The following is a 20,880-nucleotide window of genomic DNA, read 5'->3' on the forward strand; positions in this document are numbered from 1 at the left end:
GGACTTTGACCTACTCAGTAAAGTGTCGGGTTACTCCGGGAGGCAAAATGCATTATGAGGGGACTTGGCTAAACAATCAAACACATAGCCTGTTGGATGCTCTCTCAGAAAACATTTGCTCAGGTCCCATTGACCAGAAAAGCCGGGAGGTCAGTGATTGTCTAGCAACAGATTCAATAAAGGCACGGAAGACTGGTGTGATCTAAGCTGTCTGGGAGCATTATGGGATGGCCAAGGGAAGTTGACTCTCTCAGCTAGGGGTGGGTTTATGAAACTGAACGGATGTATTAAAATCCCTCTCATGTAAGTGACCCATGCTTGGTACCTGGACTGTGCTGAGACTTCTTGGAAGGGAGTGGGATTAAGTGTGTCTGACTTGAAGTGAGCTATATTTCTATATTATTTACATTACACCTCTCTTGGGAGTGATAGCAATGAGGATACTTTCCATCACCAATTTGGGTTTACCTGGAACCTTCATGCATTGTAAATGCTCTAACCCCTCGTAAAAGGTCTACTTGACTGGCTTTGGTGGCAGCCACACTAGCTGTTCTTTCAGCAGTACTCAGCTGTCGATCCATAGTATTTATTGAGCATCTACAATGCGCAGAGAACTGTAGTAAGCATTTGGGAGAATACAAAGGATGAAGAAGACATGATCCCTACCCACAGAGATCTATCAATCCAGTTGTGGGGAGACCCAAAGTAATTTGCAGAGAGGAGAAAGAAGTGTTTCAGTAGTATAGCAGACAAATGGATAAGCACAAAAATGTGATTGAAGTTTGTCAGAGCATAAATGATAAGGTGGTATAAATGGGTGGAGGTGACTATACCCTGCTTGGAAGGGGACACCCACCCCCACCCCCTTCTCCTCAATTTATGTGTCTTTACCTTTCTAGTTCTTCCAGCATCCCATCTTCCCCAGGCCCAAATATGAAATAAACCAAATCATGGTAGCTTCAGACATGGCCTTATACTTGACTCAGGGAGTCATGGAGTAGCTTAGAAGACAGCTGAAGAGGGAAACAAAGGTGGAAGTTTCTCATCCCCAAAGCTACATCCTCCTACCAATTACCTGAGCACTTTTGCACCACCAGTGGCACAGGTCAGGGAGGTGGGGGAGTGGGTGGAGGCAGTATATGAGGGACACAAAAGCCCAGTGAACTGGCATAAACCTCCAGAAGCAAGGCTGTCCAACCCATGACCACACCTTTCCCAACACTGTCCAACATGTGACACCCTTAAGTAAAGAGATATCACCCCCCTTTTTTATTTTTTTTGCTGTAGTGCTCCTTGACATTCCAATCATGCACCACATTTCCACAACCCACTGTTGTGGAAAGTTTATGTCTGGCAGAGTTGGATCTGGAGTTGCTCCAATCTCAGAAAATGGTTGTGGTCCACCTGCTCCCAGAGTGTTGTTTTTTCACCAAATCATCTGTTGCTTCCCTTTACTGGTGATTCCGTCATCCAGCTCTCCCACTCCCTGCAGTGTTAGGCTCCAGTTGGTGATAAGATAATTGACACCCCAGGGAAGATGAGTTCATGAAGTATCTCCCTATAACTCCTGCCCTGGTCAATCTTCCAGGCACTGTCAGCTCTGGATCTTCCCTCCATCCTAACAGCAGAGCCAAGCCTGGTGAGTGTCTCTTCTGCCTCAGACTCAGATCTGGGAAATAAAAAGCCTCCTCCAGGAGGCAGAGGGCAGACCTAGAGCCCAGGCCTCAGGGTGCTAGAATGAGTAAATGATCCTAAAAATATTCCGTAATGGGACAATTTTAGCCTGAGACCTTAGAGAACTTTATTCAAGATTCAGCAATCTTGAGGGAGTTGCAGGTCTGAAGAGTCTGAACAGGTCACATTCAGTCTGTTGCTTTTTCCATCTGTCATTGGTTAGTAGGTGAATCCTTGAGGCAGGTGATTGGTTGGTCAGTGAATTGATTGTTATTGGGGAGTCTGTCTAGCCATGGAGATGCAGTAGTGGAAATTTGGAAGGAGTAGGCCTGCTATTCCAGGAGATTTCCCTCAAGATGGGTACTGCCTTGTTGTTCATGTCAGCTCCTGAAAGCTGCAGTTTTGACAGGCAGGCTAATGAGGTCAACACACAAAACAAAGGTCTGATTAATTCTTTATTCATATATATATGTATATATATGTGTATATATATAACAAATTATTTATAATTTATTCTAAAGGTTTTACTTGTTTATTATTATTGTGTAAAATGATTTTATTTTGTATTCCCCAACAGAGAAGGTGTGAGCTGGACTTTTGCCGAGTACCAGAACCACTTCTCTGAGTGCCCCAGTTTTGGAAAATTAAGGTTAACTCTTAATTAAAATTAAGATTAACTTTTAATTTAACTAAGAGTTAAATTAAAATTAACTCTCACTTCACCATCTATGGTGTCTGAAAGGAACCAGATAAGACTGGAAAGAAATTAGGATGGAAGAAACCTGAATTCCAGTAGAAACAAAAAGTACTCATGGAACCAATGAAAAACACGATAGAGACATTAGCCCAGGTACTTTATCCTATCCCACCCCATATTTTCCCAGAAACCCACTTCCCACTGCTTCAGGAGCTTGATCCACCAGTGTTCCCCAAGAACTATAAAAATGGCTCTAACTACCAACTCTGTCACAGTTTCCTCACCTCCAGGCAAAGCAGAGGCTGAGGACACCCAGGCAGGGGAAGGCACCTGCTTTTCATCTGGTGCTGGGGTGAAAGTGCAGCTCTTATTCTGTAGTCCCATTCCTTCCACATTTTCCTAAATCCTGGAGGGTGAGGATGGGTCACTGTGGCATTATTCAAAGTGATCTTTCTTATGTCATTCATTGCTGGGGGCCGTTGTTGGATACTTCACTTTTCACAGCCCTTGGGGGTCTGGGAAGGAGGCAATAAGGCTCAGAGAAGTTTAGTGATGCCAAAGGTGAAAGAGAAGACCAGCAGCAGAGCTGGGATTAGTCCCCAGATTCCCTAACTTCCAGTCCTACTCTACAAACCAAGTGACCTCTCCCTATATCTCCTCAGAGTCTTCAGGCTTGGGGGTTGATTCTCTCCACCCTTGGTATTAGCAGAATGGGTTTAACACCCACTTGGTGCAGTGGACTGTCCCAAGTACAGGAAGTATGGGGCCTAGAAAGAGAGGTTGCTTCATGTTAGTGGCCCTGTGAGACCACTAAACCTGAGATTGCTGCTTGTTTCAATGGATTGCCCCTTTGAGAGTGGCCCTTCTGTCTAGCTCTGGCCTCTTCCTGTGGGAAAGCTCTCTAAGACTGTAGAGGTAACAGCCATGTATCACTGGCTTGCTGCCCTTTCAGAAAAGCTAGTCCAGCTTCCCTCTCTCTGGGTCCCACTGCTGCCTCAGAGGGGGAAGGGGGAAATGCTACCATGAAAAGCAAAGGTAAGAATGCCATCATGTGAAAGAAGTGGGAGAGTGATCGTCTGTTGATTATGAAGAGGGAGGGAGTTTCAGGCCAGAGGCAGGGCATGGGCAAGGGGTTGGCAGCAAGATAGATGAGATTCACTAGGTTCGCATTGGGGGGTGGGCTGGGTTGTAGTAGGAAGTCAAGAGGTAAGATAGGAGGGGGCAAAGTGATTGGGAGATTTAAAGTCACTCTCTTTCTGTTTGATGTGGTGGTGGATAGGTAAACACTGGAGTTTTTTGAGGAGTGGGAAATGTGGATTGATCGGTTTTATAGCAAATGATCCAGGCAACAGAGTGAAGTATGAATTGAAATGGGGAGAGGCAGGATGCAGGAAGTTCAGCAAAGAGGCTGATGCAATATCCAAAGCTTAGATTAACATGGTAATAGTTTTTATATAGAGGAAAGGATAGATTTTAGTGTTGTTATAAAGTTTGTACTAACATGATTTGGTGGCAGATTGAATATGTGTAATGAATGAAAGAGATGAGTTGGGGACAAAGCCAAGCTTATGGGCTTGAGAGACAGGGACGATGGTGATACTGTCTGTAGTGATGGGAAAGTCTTGGGGGAGAACAGGGTTTGGGTGGTATTATGAGGAGGTCTCTTTTGGACATGTTAAATATGATGTGTTGGCAGGAAATCCCAGTAGAGATGTCTTGAAGGCAGGAGGAAATACAAGGCTGCAGAAAAGGAGAAAATAAAGGGCTGGAGATGTAGATTTGCGAATCATCCACTTAGGGATGGTAATTGAAGTCATGAAAGGAAATGATGATGATAATGGCATTTGTTAAGGGCTTACTATATGTCAAGTGATGTTCTAAGTGCTGGAGTAGATACACGTTCATTCAGTTGGACACAGTCCCTGTCCCAAATGGGGCTCACAGTCTTAATCCCCATTTTACAGATGAGGTAACTGAGACACAGAGAAGTGAAGTGACTTGTCTAAGGTCACATAGCAGACAAGTGGCAGAGCCAGGATTAGAATCCAGATACTTCTGACTCCCAGACCCATGCTCTATCCACTGGGCCATGCTGCTTCCTTAATGAGTATTCCAAGGGAGTGGGTGTAGATTGAGAATAGAAGGGGTCCCAGAATGGATCTAAATAGGTGCAGGTTGTCACACCTGAGGATCTGTTGAGAGTTTTCTAAGCCAAAGTGTGTCCTTTCTCTCTTTCTTTGTGAGTATGCCTTTATAAATCTTCAGATGGGATATGTTTGCATTTCTTTATGAGTGTGTCTTTGGTTCTGTGTAGCAGTTCCCAAGAATGATTTTTTCCAAGAAGTTTTTGAAGGGTCACTCCCATGGCTTTCCATAAATCCAGCCACATATTAGCATTTGTGTAGACCACAACTCAGGGCAGAAATTTGGGTTTGAATAGGCTGATCTTTTTTTTTTTATAGTTTCTCCCTTAATGAAGCTTCACTTATTTCAGTTGTGTAGCTACACTTGACTTCAGAGAGACATTTTAACTTCTCGCTAAGCACAGCTCAGAACTTGCCTCATCTTTTCCCACTCACCTAGACTCATTTGGAAAGGAAGAGGTGTTGGCTTCCTTCTCGTGCCACAAAGCCAATTTCACATGATTCTGCCTCCCCCATCCCTTTCCTTTCCTTTAAAGCCCGGATTATCTGCCTCTACCACCCACTCCAGATTCTAGTAACGGTCATCTACCGCTGCCCCCTGGGTCCCACCTCCAATTTATTTAACCACTTCGATCCCTTTCTCACATTTCTTCTCTCTTTCCTCATGCCTACATTGATCCTTGGGGACTTCAATATCCACATAGATGATCCTGATGACCCTTTTGCTGCCGCCTTCTATCACTCCTCAACTCCACTGACCTGCTGCTCCAACCCACATCACCCACTCACGACTTTGGACACACCCTCGATATCATCATCTCTAGCCACTGCACAGTCTCTACCCTCACCAAGTCTGAAATCCCTCCATTCATTCGTTCATTCAATAGTATTTATTGAGCACTTACTGTGTGCAGAGCACTGTACTAAGCACTTGGAAAGTATTCATTCATTCAATAGTATTTATTGAGCGCTTACTATCTGCAAAGCACTGTATTAAGCTCTTGGAATGAACAAGTCGGCCACAGATAGAGACAGTCCCTGCCATTTGAGGGGCTTACAGTCTAATCGGGGGACACAGACAGACAAGAACAATGGCAATAAATAGAGTCAAGGGGAAGAACATCTCGTAAAAGCAATGGCAACTAAATAAAATCGAGGCGATGTACATTTCATTAACAAAATAAATAGGGTAATGAAAATATATACAGTTGAGCAGACGAGTACAGTGCTGAGGGGATGGGAAGGTAGAGGGGGAGGAGCAGAGGGAGATGGGAGGAAAAGAGGGTTAAGCTGCGGAGAGGTGAAGAGGGGCGGTAGAGGGAGTAGAGGGAGAAGAGGAGCTCAGTCTGGGAAGGCCTCTCGGAGGAGGTGAGTTTTAAGTAGGGTTTTGAAGAGGGGAAGAGAATCAGTTTGGCAGAGGTGAGGAGGGAGGGCGTTCCAGGACCGCGGGAGGACATGGCCCAGGGGTCGACGGTGGGATAGGCGAGACCGAGGGACGGTGAGGAGGTGGGCAGCAGAGGAGCAGAGCGTGCGGGGTGGGCGGTAGAAAGAGAGAAGGGAGGAGAGGTAGGAAGGGGCAAGGTGATGTAGAGCCTTGAAGCCTAGAGTGAGGAGTTTTTGTTTGGAGCAGAGGTTGATAGGCAACCACTGGAGGTGTTTAAGAAGGGGAGTGACATGCCCAGATCGTTTCTGCAAAAAGATGAGCCAGGCAGCCGAGTGAAGAATAGACTGGAGCGGGGCGAGAGAGGAGGCAGGGAGGTCAGAGAGAAGGCTGACACAGTAGTCTAACCGGGATATAACAAGAGCCCGTAGCAGTAAGGTGGCCGTTTGGGTGGAGAGGAAAGGGCGGATCTTGGCAATATTGTAAAGGTGAAACCGGCAGGTCTCGGTAACGGATAAGATGTGTGGGGTGAACGAGAGAGATGAGTCAAGGATGACACTGAGATCACGGGCCCGAGAGACGGGAAGGATGGTCGTGCCATCCACAGTGATAGGGAAGTCTGGGAGAGGACCGGGCTTGGGAGGGAAGACGAGGAGCTCAGTCTTGCTCATGGTGAGTTTTAGGTGGCGGGCCGACATCCAGGTGGAGACATCCCAGAGGCAGGAGGAGATGCGAGCCTGAAGGGAGGGGGAGAGGACGGGGCAGAGATGTAGATCTGGGTGTCATCTGTGTAGAGATGGTAGTCAAAGCCGTGAGAGCGGATGAGTTCACCGAGGGAGTGAGTGTAGATGGAGAACAGAAGAGGGCCAAGAACTGACCCTTGAGGAACTCCAACAGTTAAAGGATGGGAGGGGGAGGAGCGCCCGTGAAGGAGACCGAGAATGACCGGCCAGAGAAATAAGAGGAGAACCAGGAGAGGACGGAGTCCGTGAAGCCAAGGTGAGATAAGGTTTGGAGGAGGAGGGGATGGTCGACAGTGTCAAAGGCAGCAGAGAGGTCAAGGAGGATTAGAATGGAGTAGGAGCCATTGGATTTGGCAAGAAGGAGGTCACGGGTGACCTTAGAGAGAGCAGTCTTGGTAGAGTGGAGGGGACGGAAGCCAGATTGGAGGGGGTCCAGGAGAGAATGGGAGTTAAGGAATTCTAAGCATCAATTGTAGACGACTCGTTCTAGGATTTTGGAAAGGAAGGGTAGTAGGGAGATAGGGTGATAACTGGAAGGGGAAGTGGGGTCGAGAGCGGGTTTTTTTTAGGATGGGGGAGACGTGCGCATGCTTGAAGGCAGAGGGGAAGGAGCCATTGGAGATTGAGTGGTTAAAAATAGAAGTTAAGGAAGGGAGGAGGGCGGGGGCGATGTTTTTAATAAGGTGAGAGGGAATGGGGTCCGAGGCGCAGGTGGAGGGGGTGGCACTTGCGAGGAGGGAGGAGATCTCCTCTGAGGATACTGCAGGGAAGGATGGAAAAGTAGGGGAGAGGGTTGGTGGGGGGGGGGGAGGGGAGAGGCGGAGGGGTGACTTTGGGGAGCTCAGACCTGATTGAGTTGATTTTTGTGATGAAATAGGTGGCCAGATCATTGCGGGTGAGAGATGGGGGAGGGGGAGGAACAGGGGCCTTAAGGAGAGAGTTTAAGGTCCGGAAAAATTGGCGAGGGTGACGGGCATGGGTGTCGATGAGGGAGGAGAAGAAGTTTTGCCTGGAGGAGGAGAGGGCAGAGTTAAGGCAGGAAAGGATCAATTTGAAGTGTGTGAGATCGGCTTGGTGCTTGGACTTTCGCCAGCAGCGCTCGGCAGCTCGAGCATAGGAGCGTAGGAGGCGGACAGAGGAGGTGATCCAGGGCTGTGGGTTAGTGGAGCAAGAGCGGCGGAGGGAAAGGGGGGCGAGAGAGTCGAGATGAGTAGAGAGGGTGGAGTTGAGAGCGGAGACCTGATCATTGAGAGTGGGAAGTGAGGACAGGGCGGCAAGGTGAGGAGAGATGCTTTTGTAAAGACGGATGGGATCGAGAGAGCGGAGGTCTCTGTGGGGCAGTAGCAAAGATTTCCAGGGGGAGGAGTGTGAGAGATGAGGCAGGTGAGAAGGTTATGGTCAGAGAGAGGGATTTCAGAGTTGGTGAGGGAGGAGATGGTGCAGCGGTAGGAGATGACGAGATCGAGGGTGTGACCGAGTCGGTGAGAGGCGTGGTAAGGTGGAGCAGGAGGTCGGCAGAGTCGGGGAGGGATAGCAGGCGGGAGGCAGAGGAGTCATCGGGTACATCCATATGGATGTTGAAGTCTCCAAGGATCAGAGTGGGCAGAGAGAAGGAGAGAAGGAAGGTGAGAAAGGGGTCTAGGTGGTTGAAGAAGTCGGAGGTGGGACCAGGAGGGCGGTAGATGACAGCGACAAGTATCTGGAGGGGGTGGTAGAGGTGAACGATATGGGCTTCGAAGGAGGGGAAGGAGAGGGAGGGGGGAGGAGGGATAGTGTGGAAGCGGCAACGGGGTGAGAGGAGGAAGCCGACGCCTCCTCTCTTACCGGTGAGTCTGGGGGAGTGGGAGAAGGAGAAGCCTCCGCTGGAGAGAGCAGCGGCGGAGACCGTGTCTTCGGGAGTGAGCCACGTTTCCGAAAGGGCGAAGAGGAGGAGAGAGCGGGAAAAGAAAAGGTCATGGATGAAAGGTAGTTTACCTGTAATGGAGCGGGGGTTCCGGAGGCCACACTTGAAAGTAGCTGTAGGTGCTAGGGGTAGGGGGGGTAGCGGGGGGGAGGGGAGGGTTTGGATGGGAAGGAGGTGGCGGGGCTCTGGACGGGGAGAGGGGGATGAGGGGTAGCGATGGGACAGGAGGACTGGGATGGGGCGTGGGTGGGGAAGAGAGAAGGGGGGAGGGGGTGAGGAGGGGGTTTGGTGGGGGGGAGAGTGGGGGAGGGGGAAGAGGGGTAGCGCTGGTAAAGTGGGGTTCTAGGGCGGGGGAGAGGAGGGGGGGAGGAGGCAGAGGAGAGAGTGGGAAAGAGCTGAGCGAGAGAGGGGAAGGGGAAGGGGAGGATAGGAAGGGGCGGGAGGAGGGACATGGCGAGGCCAGAGAGGTGGGTGACAGCACTGACAACAATAAACAGTAACAAACGAAATCGGTAATATAGCAACATGATACAGTATGATACAATACAGTAGTGTTAATAAGCGGGCGATGACCAGGGTTGGGGGTAGGCTTGATTAAGGGCCGACCTGATCAAACTCAAAGTCAGGCGGCTGGTGAGGCCAGAGAGGTGGGTGGCAGAACTGACGACAATAAACAATAACAAGTGAAATCGGTAATATAGCAACATGGTACAGTATGATACAATACAATAGTGTTAATAAGCAGGCGATGACTAGGGTCGGGGGTCAACCCGACCCGACCCAATCAGACTCAAAGTCAAGCGGCTGGAGGCCGAGAAAGTCCCAGAGCTCATGACCAAATGTCCCTGAGGCGGCGGTGGGGGCCCTGAGGTTGTCCGGGGGGGCGTGGGGGGGGTTGTGGCCATAGGCGGCGGCTCAGGTAAGGTAACACGGTGAGAACAAGGACATCGTCACCCGGGGCGGCAGCAGGGGAGATGAATCACCTCAAGGGGGAAGAGGGAGTGAGGGCTTCCCAAAATGGCCGCTTCAGGCGGAGTCGGCGGGGGGGGGGGGGCGGTTGGGGAGCACAATGTCCCCGGGCCTGAGCAGGGGGACACAATGCCCTTTAATTAGAGAAGCAGCGTGGTGCAGTGGAAAGAGCACGGGCTTTGGAGTCAGGGCTCATGAGTTCGAATCCCAGCTCTGCCACTTGTCAGCTGTGTGACTGTGGGCAAGTCACTTAACTTCTCTGTGCCTCAGTTCCCTCGTCTGTAAAATGGGGATTAAGACTGTGAGCCCCACATGGGACAACCTGATTCCCCTGTGTCTAACCCAGTGCTTAGAAGAGTGCTCGGCACATAGTAAGCACTTAACAAATACCAACATTATTATTATTATTATGACTTTCTGACTCCCAGGCCCATGCTCTATCCACTACACCTAGTTAACCCAAACTTCCTTCCCTTGATGACCAAATTGATACCCTCACCACCACCCTCTCTACTTAACTCACTCTCTCCCCTATCTCTTTGTTGATCTTGTATCCCTAGCCCACAGCTCTGAATCACCTCCACAGTCTGCCTCCTTCACTCCTTTGCCCAAGGCACAGAGTGGTGCTGGTAGAAATTTAGACACCCAACAGCTGTGTCCACTTCGAGTTTATCCTTGTGTGCTTTAACTCTGCCCTCTCCTGTGCTGAGAAGAATTATTTCTCCATCCTTATTGACACCTATGCCCATTGTCCTTGCCAGTTCTTCCAGAAAAACAGCCTGGTTTAGTGGATAGAACATGGGCCTGGGAACCTAGATTCTAATCCTAGCTCCACTACGTGTCTGCTGTGTGATCTCGGATCAAGTAACTTAACTTCTCTGGGCTTCAGTTATAGGTAAAATGGGGATTAAGACTGTGAGCCCCATGTGGGACAGGGACTGTGTCCAACCTAAGTTGTATCTACCTCAGTGCTTAGAACAATGCTTGGCACATAGTAAGCACTTTAGAAATACCATGATTATTATTATCATTATTATTATTATTATTATTATTATTGTTAAGTTTAACTCCCTCCTCAAATCTCTTGCTCCCCGCCTTCCCCATCCCTTGCCCCCAATGACCTGGTCACCTACTATATTAAGAAAATTGACACTATCAGGCGTTATCTACCTAAAATCTTGCCTGTCCATCCCCAGTCCCTTCCCCATCCTGCTCCTTCTTCAACTCTCCCATCTTTCTCAGCATTATCTCCAGAGTTAATCTCCTCCCTTTTCTCATAATCCATCCTCCCACCTGTGCATCCAATCTCATTCCTACACACCTTATCAAAATGCTTGCCCACTCTGTTCTTTCCTCCCTAACTGCCATTTTCAATTATCATCTCTACAATGGCCTCTTTCTCATTGCTTTCAAACATGTCCATATTTCCCCATCCTAAAAAAAAAAGATGGTGTTCGTTAAGCACTTACTATGTGTCAAACACTGTTCTAAGCACTGGAGTAAATACAAGACTATCAGGTTGTCCCACGTGGGGCTCATCTCCATTTATAGATATCCATATTACAGATGAAGTAACTGAGGCACAGAGAAGTTAAATGACTTGCCCAAATTCACATACCTGACAGATGGCAGAGCCAGCATTTAAAACCCTCTCTTGACCACACTACTCCCTCCGGTTATTTACCTATCTCCCTCCTGCCGTTCCTCTCCAAAGTCCTTAAGTAAGCTGTCTACAACTGCTGTCTCTCATTCCACCCCTCCAATTCTCTCCTTGCCCCCTTCCAATCTGGCTTTCATCCCCTTCACTCCACAGAAACTGCCCTGTCAAAGTTTACCAATGAGCTCCTTCTTGCCAAATCCAGCAGCCTCTCCTCCCTCCTAATCCCCCTCAAACTCTCAGCTGTCTTTGACACTGTTGACCAAGCCCTTCTCCAGGAAGCAATGTCCATACTCGGCTTCACTGACACTGTCCTCTCCTGGTTTTCCTCCTATCTCTTTGGCTACTCATTCTCACTCTCTTTCACGGGCTCCTCCTCTGGCTCTCACCCCCTAACTGTGGGTCCCTCAAGGTTGAATTTTGGGGTGCCTTCTATTCTCCATTTACACCCACTCCCTTGGAGAACTCATTCACTCACATGGCTTCAACTACTACCTCTAGGCAGATGATTCCCAAGTCTACATCTTCAGCTCTGATATTTCTCTCTTCTGCAGTCTCCCATTTCCTCCTGCATTCAAGGTATCTTTATTTGGATGTTCTTCTGTCACCTCAAGCTTAATATCTCTAGAAAAAAAAACCCTTCTTATCTTCCACCCAAACTCAGTCCTCCCCTCACTTTCCCATCACTGTAGATGGCACCACCATTCTTCCTGTCTCAGAAGCATGTAAACTTAGCCCTATCCTTAATCTCTCTCATTCAACCCACATATTCAATCCATCACTAATTCTTCTTCCTTCCACCTTCAAAACATTGCTAAAATCCACTCCTTCCTCTCCATTCAGACTCCTACCACGTTAATCCAAGCACTTATCTAGCCCAACTTGATTACTATATCAGACTTCTTGCTGAGCTCCCTGATGCCTGTCTCTCCCCACTGTAGTCCATAGTTCACTCTGCTACCTGGATCATTTTCCTACAGAAACATTCAGACCACTTTCCTCTTCTCCCACTTCCTTCTGCATTGCCCTGACTTGTTCCTTTAATTCATTCCCAGCTCCCAGTCCCACAGCACTTATGTACATATCTGTAATTCATTTATTTACATTAATGTCTCTCCTCCTCTAGACTGTAAGCTCATTGTGGCAGAGAATGTGTCTATTGTTATATTTTACTTTCCCAAGTGCTTAGTACAGTGCTTTGCACACAGTAAGTGCTCATTAAATATGATTGATTGAATGAATGAATGAATTTCCATTCTCCCCTTTGTGACAACAAAGAGAGGAATGATTCTTACCTCTTCCCAAGTAGAATCCAGGGCTGAGATGTGCACATGATGAAAAGTCAATTTTCATAGGTTGACTGCAAATCCATGTCATAGAGACCACTGGGATTGTGGCCTTTACTTCTATTGTATTCTCTTCCTAGTGCCTAATACATCCTAGTGTTTAGTACAGTGTTCTATGCCTAGTCGTCATTCAATAGTACTCTTGATTGTTGGCTACAGCTAACCTTTGGATATCAGGAATAACTCTTTGGTCGAATGACCACAATACAATGTTTCATTCCTCCTGCTCCCCTTCGTGTTCTGTTTCCTTCTGACGCTATCCAATTCTATCCATAGCTCTTCATCTGAGGGTAATGATTGGAATGGACTTCCATGACAAGGTGCGGGGCATATGCTTCCTCTTCCAGACAGGAGTGGCAATTATAGGGAACGCTCTTCTCCTTATCCTCCATGCCTCTATATTCCTCCTGGGCCAAAAACCTAAGCCCACAGACCTGATCATTGCTCACCTGTCCCTGGTCCACATCATGATGCTCCTCATTAGGGTGGTCACTGTCACCACGTCGGCTCTGGGACTGAACTTCATCCAGACTAATGTCGGCTGCAAGATATTCGCCTACATGTACCGCATCACCCGAAACCTCTCCATCTGCACCACCTGCCTCCTCAGTGTGGTCCAGGCCATCACCATGAGCCCCAGCAGCTCCGTCTGGGCCCAGCTCAAGCCTCTTGCTCCAAAGTGTGTCCTTCCAGCCTGTACCTTCTTTTGGATCCTCAACTTGTTGACAGAGACCAGCCTTCTCCTCCAAATGTGTTTAGCACCCAATGGGACCACCTGGGAAAGAAGATTCAGTGATAACTACTGTTCCACTGTGCCCCTCAGCAGTTCCCTCCTCTGGCTGTTTCTCACATTCAAATCTGTCCGTGACATCTTCACCCTGGGGCTCATGAGCTGCTCTAGTGGCTACATGGTCCTTCTCCTCTACCGACACAGTCAGCAAACCCTGCATCTTCACAGCTCCCACCTCTCCCCAAAAAGTTCACCAGAGAGAAGGGCCACTCAAACTATTTTGCTGCTGGTGAGCTTCTTTATTGCTTTCTATTGTGCAGACTTTGTCCTTTTCTTGTTCCTGGGCACCTCTTTGAGAAATGACTTTGTCCTATTGAGTGCAAACATGTTTGTGGTCAATGGCTTTGCTATGATCAGTCCCCTTGTGTTACTCAGCAATCATCCCTGGTTCTCTAAGTTCTGGATTTTCCTAAATGAGAGGAAAATCCCCTCAGCTCGGCCCAGTCCCTGCTGTGGTACCATCTCTCCTTCCACCTGATGTTTGGGCTGCCTGGAAGAGATGGCACTCTGCCCACTTGGCCAGTTTAGGGCTCAAAACCCATCCTGCTGCATCAGAACGGACAGAAGAGGCAGCCACAGTGATAGCCATGCAGCTCCAGCAGCTTCTCCTCCAATTAGCACTGGCATATGTGAAGTAGATACCATCTTCCCCTCGCCACCATCCTGGGATTCAAGTCCTGGTCCTTCGTTTCAGGACAGGAAGAGGCTGCAACAGCACCCGCACTTATAACAACGCTTGAATCTGAGCAAGTTGTGCCCCTTTAGACTGGCACTGCCTTAGTAGCATGCAGCCCAAAAACCCTGATTTTAACAGTAATGCTCAGAACCTTTTTATCAGTGTGTACCCATCACAAATCTCTCTGGTCCCTATTTTTTCAGATTGTGGGCACCCCTGTTGGTTAGGAAGCATATATGCATTAGCATCCTTATACTTTTCCCCAGAGCTTATTTCAGTGCTGAGCATAGAGTAGATGCTTAATAAATACTACTTAATGGATGAGTGAAACTTCTTTACCTTCCAAAGGAGTCTTAATAGTGTAATAATTTGAGGAGAGACCTGTGCAAGAACTATGCATGAGAATATCATACACATCTGGTGAAGGGCAAATCTGGCTCCAATGCTGAGGATAACTATGGTTTCGTTAGGGTCTGGGCCTGTTTTAGAAATATGGGAAGTGACCAAAATTAGGCTGAAAATGCAGAGCCCAGATATCTGTTTTCAGCTGAATCCCCGGGCAGTGGCATTCCCATGCTGAGGTAGATGCTCAGATTTAGAGAGAAGAGGAAATATTTCAGGCGTAGAAGCAGTTCAGCTTTGTTTGGGAGATGGCACAAGACTATGTCCCTGCAACACATTAGGGCTGTCACTCTGACTGGGGACACAAGGGAGACTCTGTGCCAAACCTCTTCCCTGTCCACCTCCTGCGCTCTTATGCTCGAGCTGCTGAATGCTGCTGGTGAAAGTCTAAGCACCAAGCCTACCTTGTTCACTTTAATTTATCCTTTCCTGCCTTAATAATAATAATAATGTTGGTATTTGTTAAGCACTTACTATATGCCGAGCACTGTTCTAAGCGCTGGGGTAGACACAGGGGAATCAGGTTGCCCCACGTGGGGCTCATAGTCTTCATCCCCATTTTACAGATGAGGGAACTGAGGCACAGAGAAGTGAAGTGACTTGCCCACAGTCACACAGCTGACAAGTGGCAGAGCTGGGATTCGAACTCATGACCTCTGACTCCAAAGCCTGTGCTCTTTCCACTGAGCCATGCTGCTGCCTTAACTCTGCCCTCTTCTCTGCCAGGCAAAACTCTTTTTCTTCCCTCATTGACACCCATGCCCATCACCCCCACCAACTGTTCTGGACATTTAACTCCCTCCTTAGGCCCCCTGTTCCTCCACCTCCTCCATCCCTCACCTCTAACAATCTGGCGACCTACTTCACTGGGAAAATTAACACCATCAGGTCTGAGCTCCCCAAAGTTACCCCTCCCTCTTCTCCATCCCCCTCCCACTCTCGACCCCCTCTTCTAGTTTCCCATCCTTCCCATCAGTATCTTCAGAGGAGATCTCCTCCCTCCTCTCAAGTGCTACCTCCTCCACGTGTGCTTCGGAACCTATTCCCTCTCATTTTATAAAAACGCTCACCCCTTCCCTCCTCCCCTCCTTAACCTCCATCTTCAACAGCTCACTCTACAGCAGCTTCTTCCCCTCTGTCTTCAAACATGCCCACATCTCTCCTATCCTAAAAAAAACCCCTTACTTGACTCCACTGCCTCCTCCAGTTATTGCCCTATCTCCCTCTTACCCTTCCTTTCCAAACTCCTAGAACTGCCTCGAATTCCTCTCCTCCAACTCTCTCCTGGACCTGCTCCAATCTGGCTTCCTTCCCCTCCACTCTACCAAAGCTGCCCTCTCAAAGGTCACCAGTAACCTCCTTCTTGCCAAATCCAATGGCTCCTACTCTATCCTAATCCTCCATGACCTCTCAGCTGCCTTTGATACTGTCGACCATCCCCTTCTCCTTCACACTTTATCTCACCTTGGCTTCATGGACTGCATCCTCTCCTGGTTCTCCTCTTATCTCTCTGGCCATTCATTCTTGGTCTCCTTCGTGGACTCCTCCTCCCCCTCCCATCCCCTAACTATAGGGGTTCCTCAAGGGTCAGTTCTTGGTCCCCTTCTGTTCTCCATCTATATTCACTCCCTTGGTGAACTCATTCACTCCTACAGCTTCAATTATCATCTCTATGCAGATGACATCCAAATCTACTTCTCCTCTCCTGTTCTCTCTCCCTCCCTCCAGACTCGTATCTCCTCCTGCCTTCAGGACATCTCCACCTGGATATCTGCCCACCACTTAAAACTCAACATGTCCAAGACTGAGCTCCTTATCTTCCCACACAAAACCTGTCCTCTCCCTGACTTTCCCATCAATGTGGATGGCGCTACCATCCTTCCCGTCTCACGAGCCTGTAACCTTGGTGTCCTTCCTGACTCTGCTCTTTCACCCCACACATCCAATCCATCACTAAAACCTGCCTGTCTCACTTTCACAACATCGCCAATATCCACCCTTTCTTCTCCATCCAAACTGCTACCTTGCTGGTACAATCCTTCATACTATCCCGACTGGATTATTGCATCAGTCATTATTGCATCTCCTATCCATCTGTCTCTCCCCATTTCAGTCTATGCTTAACTCTGCTGCCTGGATTTTCTTTCTACAGAAACGTTCTGGGCACATCACTCCCCTCCTCAAAAACCTCCAGTGGTTGCCTATCAACCTTCATATGAAACAAAAACTCCTCACACTTGGCTTCAAAGCTTTCCATCACCTTGCCCTCTCCTACTTCTCCTCCCATCTCTCCTTCTACAGCCCATCCCATACACTCCGCTCCTCTGCCGCTAACCTCCTCACGGTGCCTTATTCTCACCTGTCCCACCGTTGACCCCTGGCCCACACCCTATTGACCTTTAATGCCCTCCCTCCCCCCATCTGCCAAAGTAACTCTCTTCCCCTCTTCAAAGCCCTACTGAGAGCTCACTCCTCCAGGAGACCTGCCCAGACTGAGCCCTTTCTTTTCCTCTTCCCCTTTTTCCCTCCCCAATGCCCTTACTCCTTCTCTCTGCTCTACCCCCTTCCCCTCCCCACAACACTTGTGTACATTTGTATATATTATTTGTTACTCTATTAATTTAATTAATAATGTGTATATATCTATGATTCTATTTACTTTGGTAGTATTCATGTCTGACTACTTGTTTTGTTTTGCTGTCTGTCTCCCCCTTTTTGACTGTGAGCCCATTTTTAGGTAGGGATTGTCTCTATCTGTTCCCTAATTGTACATTCAAGCACTTAGTACAGTACTCTGTACACAGTAAGCACTCAGTAAATATGATTGAATGAATGAATTAATGAATGAACAAACCACGGGGTGAGGCATGGAGAGGGGAGAGAGAGGGGAGTCATATTAGGATATGTCACTTGGTCATGGATAGTGTCCTCCTGAGACCTATTCCCCTGTAGAGAAAAGGTCTCCTGGCCCCAGCTGTCAAGACTACCCACAGCTTTGCTACTGCTCTGCCTCCACTCTGTGTCTGGTGGTGTTGGACTGATGTCATTGAGGTCATATGATGGGCAGGTCTATTATGGAAGAAATGACTGTTACCTTTTTGAGATTTGGGGAGCATCTCTTCCCTCTGAGAACACAGTAAATCTCCTGCCTTGAGGGGTTAGGGATGTATGGGAAGTTTCAGGGAGGACTAGGAGATTGTGGATACTGGGGCAGTAAGAAAATATTATATTGAGTTCTAGAAACTGTGCTGGAAAGGCAAAATGGTGTTGGTAAGTTTGGGAAGTTTCTAGTCAGACATACAGTTCCTAGGATCAGGACTCTGGTGTCCATGGAGATTCACAAATGGGGTAGGTGATCTTTGGGAGCATCCCAGGATTGCCCCAGTAGTTTGTTGCCACCACCTCGTGACTGAGATTTGGAACTCTTAAAAGACATAGGAAGCCTCTATGGTTCAGTTGGCTAGTGCAACACTCTAAGAGCTGGCTGCTGAGTTTTGGAGGACTACCAAATTCCGCATCTTCCTCCTTGATAGCTACTGTCCAAAATCGTAGGTTGGTTTTACACAGATCACTTGGGCATGCTCTTTGATTATAAACAAGTGAATACTATTGGGAGTGAAATTCTGGGAGTGACAGGGATTAATGTATATATTAGAACAATGCTTCTTCCTGTTTCCAGATCAGGTCTTTGTGGAGAGGAACCCACCCTAGCCTGGAAGGACATGATAAAAGACAAGAGAGAAGAATCCCAGGACCTCAACCCACTGACAGACAGATGGAGGAAGCTCAGCCAGACAAATCCAAATAAGTCCATTCTTTTGATGGAGAAACCTAGAGATGGGGAGAAGTTATGCAATAGGAGAGTGGGCTGTGCCCCAGGACAGGCAGTCTACCGGTAGGCTTTGTTTGGTAATAAAGTCTTGCTTGCTTGAACCATGTGCTCAGCCTTTTTCTGTTCTGAGTTGGGGTGGGTCTGCTGGGCTTTGGGCTAACAAATGGTATTTATTAATAATAATATTTTTATTATTAAAGTAGTTGTTAAAAAATAATAATAAAGGTAGTTGTTAAGCACTTACTCTGTGCCAGGTACTGTACTAAGCGTTGGGGTGGATATAAGCAAATCGAATTGGATACAGTCCCTGTACCATGTGGGGCTCACAGTCTCAATCTCCACTGTACAGATGGGTAACTGAGGCACAGAGAGGTGAAGTAACTTGCCCAAGGTCACACAGCCGACAAGTGGCAAAACCGGGATTAAAACCCATGACCGTCTGATTCCCAGTCTGTGTTCTATCTACTATAGCATGCTGCTTCTCTGCTTTAGTTTGTTAAAGCTTTGTCACTTGTCTGCTGTATGACTTCAAGTAAGTCACTTAAAGTTTTCTGTGCCTCATTTACCTCTTCTGTAAATGGGAATTAAGACTGTAAACCCCATGTGGGACACAAGCTGTGTCCAGCCTAATTAACTTGTATCCAACTCAGTGCTCAGTACAGTGTGTGGCACTTAGGAAGCACTTAACAAATACCAAAAAAAAAAAAAATTACTCCAATGGTAATCATAGTTGTACCACGTCCAGGAACAACCACCTTACCCTAATATGCTACTTGTTCGAAGATTAAATACTCTTTGTAACATGTCTGGACCTCCATTAGCAGCCCCTCTGCAGGCATTCCATACACAGGCACTTCCCTGGACATTCACCCTGTTGACTCCCAACTTTTCTCTGTGAGAAGCAGCATGGCCTAGAGGAAAGAATGGGGCCTGGAAGTCAGAGAACGTGGGTTCTAACCCAGCTCTGCTACAACTCATCTCCAAGAGGCCTTCCCTGACTCAGCCCTCATCTCCTCTTCTTCCACTCCCTCTGAGTCACCCTGAGTTGCTCCCTTTATTCATCCCGCCTCCTAGCCCCACAACACTTATGTATGTATCTGTAATTTATTTATTTGTATTAATGTCTGTCTCCCCATCTAGACTGTAAAGTCTTTGTGAGTAGGGAATGTGTCCATTTATTGTTATACTGTACTCTCCCAAGACCTTAGTACAGTGCTTTGTACACAGTAAGCGCTCAATAAATACATTTAAATGAATGAATGAATAAATGAAAGAATTAATGAACTTAATAATAATAATAATAATTACGGTATTTGTTAGCACTTACTATGTGCCAGGCACTCTACTAAGCCCTGGGGTGGATACAAGCAAATCCAGTTGGAGACGGTCTCTGTCCTACGTGGGGCTCACATTCTCAATCCCCATTTTACAAGTGAGGTAATTGAGGCCCAGAGAAGTCAAGTGACTTGCCCAAGGTCACACAGCAGACAAGTAGTAGAGCCGGGGTGAGAACCCATGACCTTCTGACTCCTAGGCCCATGCTCTATCCAATACACAATGCTCCTTCTCTATATTGCCTACTGTATGATCTTAGGCAAGTCACTCATCTTCCCTGCACCTCAGTTTCCTCATTTATGAAATGGGAATTTAATCACACTCCCTCCTACCTTAACTGTGAGTCCCATGTGGGATAGGGACTGTGTCCAATCTGTTAACCCTGTATCTACCTCAGTGCCTAAAACAGTGCTTGGCACATAATGAATGCGTAACAAATACCATTAAAGAAAAGCCACATCAATCAATCAATGTCATACTTATTGAGAGCTTACTATGTGCAGAGCACTGTACTAAGTGCTTGGAAGAATATCCTTCCTTATCCCTCAGATGCCTCATAGACACTCTTATTCTCACACATCTTTACACCTAGCTTGGACTACTTTTCTCATGGCTCTAGTGTTCCTTCCTATCTTACTAACCCTCTCCACCTTGTCCACTCTTTCTCTACACTTGCAATTGGCTCTGCTCCAGCTGTTGTCACTAGGTTTGATTGACATTCAATTCAAATGAGTTTTTTCTCTAGGAAGGGTTCTGAGAAGTAAGAGGTTTGTGTGTCCTAGAAACCTTTGTTTTGTCTTGTCTTATGCTGTCAAGTCATCTTCAACCCATAGTGTGGGAAGTGGCATTGCATAGTGGATAGAGTCTGGGGCTGGGAGTCAGAAGATCATGGGTTCTAATCGTGGATTTTCCACTTGTCTGCTATGTGGCCTTGGGCAAGTTACTTCTCTTCTCTGTGCCCTGAGAAGGCACAGAAATTTTACAGTTACCTCATCTGTAAAATGGGGATTGAGAGTGTGAACCCCACGTGGGACAGGGACTGTGTCCAGCCTGATTTGCTTGTATCCATTCCAGTGCTCAGTACCTGGTACATAGTAAGCACAACAAATATCACAGTCATTATTATTATTATTATTATCATAGCGATTCCATGGGCTCATCTCTCCCAGAATGCCCCACCTCCAGCTGCAACCATTCTGGTAATGTATTTGTAGAGTTTTCTTGATAAAAATATGGAAGTGGATTACCGTTGACTTCTTCCATGAGATAAGCTTGAGTTTCTGCTCTTGACTTTCTCCCATGCTGCTGCTGCCCAGGACCAGTGAGTTTTG

The 20,880-nt window shown here is 47.5% G+C and overlaps 1 long non-coding RNA gene across 1 annotated transcript; it reads left to right on the forward strand.

The window, feature by feature from the left end:
- Positions 1 to 1,992: 1,992 nt before the first annotated feature.
- LOC120639003 lies at positions 1,993 to 18,315 on the forward strand. The gene is made up of 2 exons (XR_005661086.1): positions 1,993 to 2,115; positions 18,062 to 18,315. It is a non-coding gene; the product is annotated as an uncharacterized LOC120639003 (long non-coding RNA).
- The last annotated feature ends 2,565 nt before the right edge of the window (positions 18,316 to 20,880 follow it).

Source organism: Ornithorhynchus anatinus, chromosome 19, assembly GCF_004115215.2.
Source record: "Ornithorhynchus anatinus isolate Pmale09 chromosome 19, mOrnAna1.pri.v4, whole genome shotgun sequence".
Taxonomy (NCBI): Eukaryota; Metazoa; Chordata; class Mammalia; order Monotremata; family Ornithorhynchidae; genus Ornithorhynchus; species Ornithorhynchus anatinus.